This window comes from Mchenga conophoros, linkage group LG23 (assembly GCF_057382185.1).
Source record: "Mchenga conophoros isolate Kocher_MC1m ecotype Shallow Benthic linkage group LG23, M_conophoros_male_GT1.1, whole genome shotgun sequence".
In the NCBI taxonomy this organism is placed as follows: Eukaryota; Metazoa; Chordata; class Actinopteri; order Cichliformes; family Cichlidae; genus Mchenga; species Mchenga conophoros.
Window position 1 is genome coordinate 52,931,775 of NC_140547.1, and position 4,388 is coordinate 52,936,162.

The following is a 4,388-nucleotide window of genomic DNA, read 5'->3' on the forward strand; positions in this document are numbered from 1 at the left end:
TATATATGTATGTATATATACATACATATATATATATATGTATGTATATATATATATATATGTATGTATATATATATATATATATATATATATATATACATACATATATATATATATACGTATATATATATATATATATGTATGTATATATATATATATATATATATATACATACATATATATATATATACGTATATATATATATATGTATGTATATATATATATACGTATATATATATATACGTATATATATATATATATATGTATGTATATATACGTGTGTATATATATATGTTATTAAATCTCAGTTCTTTGTATTCCCTACGGCAAAGAAAGACACGGCTCAACGTGGTCTAACTTAAAAAATGATCTTTCATGTTACATATTGTGGGATTATTATATTATAATTAAATTATATCTTATGCTATGTTAGACCCCTAATTAAAGCTTGTGAATTATTATGTAGTTTTAGTTTGTATTATTCTCCTGAATTAGAAGAAGGTGGTAACTATTACATTTGTTAAATTGATTTGTATTAGATCAGACTGCTGATTCATTGTGAATGAATGATATTGTTTTATGATGCATTATACTGCTGAGTCATAAGAAATACTGTTTTCAGAGAGTCAGGACCTTGCTTGTCTGATTAGAAGAGAACAGAACAGACTGCACAGGAAGCCAAGGTCATGACTCAGGCTCACTGAGAGAGAGAAAGAATGTGGATGTTTGGGTTTTTACGATAGCCTCTGTTGGCCCCCACCAGAGGTTGAGTCTCAAGATGGTGCAGGGTTGAGTCAGCCTGCACCATCTTGAGATTTGCTGTGACCCTCTGCATGCATGTCTCCCCATCCGGATGGTTTATGCTCAAAAGTGTTGAATTGTATGGAATAAAGCACTGTTGAAGGAGCATTTATACACCGAGTAGTGTCCTTCCTTCAGCCCAAAGATCGAAAGAATTGGGAGGATTTAACAATATTCCGGAATATGGAGACCCGAACACGAGCTCAGGTCTGACGCGTTATTCATATAGACGTCACACACACTTTAAGTTTCGATCAAACACTCTGCTTAGTTTCCCTTTCTGCCTGCAGTTACCATGCTCTGCAAAAACATGCCGTTTCCTGGCCCTCTCTTATACATAATACAATGTAATCAGCAAAATAAGCATTAATATATATATTTAAATCCCAACAATGTATGCGCCCTTCTCTTAGCCTGAGGTCATCAAATCTAAACCTAGTGGTCTGCCATCACTGCTGGTGGCATCAGTGTCCTTTAAAGTTTTAAACTCAAGTACAGACTTCTCGTCTTCACATACCAGGATCATCCTCTGCCACATCCAAGGTTTTATCTGTTTAGACATCATAAGACGAATCATCTGGTTATTACCAGGTTCTAATATGAAGTAAATACAACCTCAGGTGAACAGCATGACCTCTCAGACTCTGCTATTGTTTAGTTCACAGTAACTCGTCCAAAATGCAGAAGCAGTGTGTCAAAATGTAACCCCTCCCCACCCCCACTATGCAACAGTGTGTAGAACCACCTTTGGCAACAGTAACTTATCAGCTTCAACTCACAGAAATTCAGACTCACTTTTCTGTACAAAGTTGAATGTCACCAAACGTGGTGCACACAGTTTTTGTTAAATAATTACACAATGTGAGGATTGTGCCTTCAAGCAGCTTCTTTTGTATGTATTGTTGTACTTTATAATATAAAGCACCCTGAGGCGACTGTTGTGATTTGGCGCTGTGCAAATCAAATTGAATCTTGATGAGATGCAGTGGGAATAGGAAGAAAAGCGTGAAAGGTGCATGAAAACGTTTCACAAGAACACCAGCTGTGGCACGAGTCTGTAATGCAGCGGATGTTTGGACTTGTAAAGAGCAGCTGAGAACGTCTGTTTTCAGCCACCTTTCCTGCATTATTTCCACACTGTCTTGCAGCACATTTAGGACCTTCTAGCTGATATCCCAGCATTACTGAACTTTTAGTGGATTTCCAGTGACACAAGCAGCAGACTCACTGAGAGAACGACACCTGTGCTTTCTGGTTTCTGTGATTAATAATCTGGGAGACTAAGACTGAGGTTTGTGCTGGAAAGGAGATGGACATCCTAAAAAGATTAGGCCCTGCAGTGTTCCCACTGTTATTCTGGTTTTAAACACATAAAAACTGATTTTTGTTCTATATGAATAATTTTCAAAATAAAAGTCTTTTTACTGGCAGGAAGCATATGGCAGAGGTGAGGACTAGACTTGTGATTGAAAACATGACTGGGTGGAACTGGGGATGTTTTTCACATAGTGTCCACTTCACTGTTCCTGCTTATTGCACAAGTGTTAAAGAAAGCTTCTGTTTCTTTACTGTACAGAAAAACGTGCTGAATTGAATTTGGTTCAGCAAGGCCACGCACAGCCAACAGGAACCTGATATCTGAGTCTCCTTTGGCACAAACCAATCAGCAGGTGTCGCAATTTTATAAGGAATGTTCTGTGGTCAGCCGTCAATTCAGATTGATGGGTACTCTTAATATCAATATAAATCCCATACAGTTTATTCTGGTTCATGACTGACCTCTAACAACGTAGCAGTGACAGAGAGGATAAGGCCGGGTGGCGTTTTTCAGATCCAGAGGGAAACGGCTCGCAGAAGGAGACATTTGTTCTGCAATATTTCAAAGTATTTCCTTGAAACGATAATTAATAAGACTCCCATTAATAGTTCATCACAGTTCTTTTCCTATTTGGCCTGTTTTTTTTTTTCAAAAACCGTATTCCTCATCTAACATTTCTTTGAGAAATTCCAAGACAATATCAGGAATTCAAAGCCTGCCTGAGGGAACTCGGGTAAAAGATGACAAATGACCAGGCAATGATGAATTAGAAGGAGAGTGTGGATGTAGAGAGACTTGTCATTTTACAGCTCTGCTTCTGCCTGCTGTGTTTCAGGGATTACACGATAATGGGGAACAAGGATCAATTATATCTGGATCACTGGAGGCCAATTCATTTATTAAACAATGATGCAAAAAGTTTTTTCTCTCATCTTTGCAAAGACAATAAAAACTGGTGCGTGTTCCAAAACAACAACAACACACTGCATCAGAAGCACCGTGTGGAGGCGTGATAGCCTCACAATGAAGCAGTGCACGTTGTAGAGCTGCTCTTCATACTGTTGGCCACCAGATGTCTCCAGATGTCTTTAAGGTTTTAAATATGACTTTAGTGACTGGAAAGTGAAAGCGCCAAAAGTATTCACTCACCCGTCCAAATCAGCGAGTTCAGGTGTCACTTCTATGGCCACAGGTGTGCAAACTCAAGCACCTGTGCAGCCTGCTTCTGCAAACATTTGTGGAAGAGAGCGTTGCTCTCAGGAGCTCCGTGAATTCCAGCGTTTTACGGCGATGGGATGCACCTTCTGCAATAAGGTGAGTTTTGACATTCCCTCGTTACTAAAGACTCCACAGAGAGCTGTGAGTGGAAGCGAACAACAAAGTGGGAGCGATGGGGAAGGACAGCAACTCAGCCACCAAGCGGTAAGCAACGTAAAACACAGATGCTGAAGTACCTAGTGGCCAACTTTCAGTACAGACCTCCAAACTTCATGTGGCCTTCAGATGAAACTGGTGCTTCATCCCAGCCTTACATCACCAAGCCCAATGCAAAGCATCAGATGTAGCGGTGTAAAGCACGCCGCCACTAGACTCCAGAGCAGTGAAGGCGTGTTCTCCCTCTGGGAATCTGATGGATGAATCATCTGTTGTGACTACATCAACCTCACACACTCACTCAGGCTCTTTCAAACATCTGAGTTTCTGCGCCCCAGTGGCCGGCCTCAGCACCAGTGCATCGGACTGCTTCTGCCCTCGACATCCCATCTGACGCTTGGAGAGCCCACAGGAAGCTGGGCCCATGTTGTTTGTTCAGGCTGCACCAGGTCATCAGGCACCCTCCCTAGACTCAGTGCTGGAGCTCTGAGTGACAAATCTGTCACAGGGGCCATCTAAATGGCTCTTTGGATCAGGTGGTGGTCAGATGATCAGATCATCGTCCCATACCATGAAAATGTAAATAATATGAAAGCATTCATAAGCTCCCTTTATTAACACACTTCAGCTAGAACATAAAAACCACATATAAAGTTCTATAGGTCCCTGTCATGAAGCGGCTCTGACCCACTGGAGGGAAAACGTGAAAACTTACACTTTCTTCACAAGCTGATCATTATTAACATGTCCCAAAACCTTTAATCTAGCAAAGCATTTACAAGTGGAAAGGCCACTGAGTTTAATCTGATAAATGAGAGTTTGGCATTTAAACCACAAATCTTATTACATATTAAAACTGCAGAATGCACGTTGCTATAAATTGTTAATGCAATTA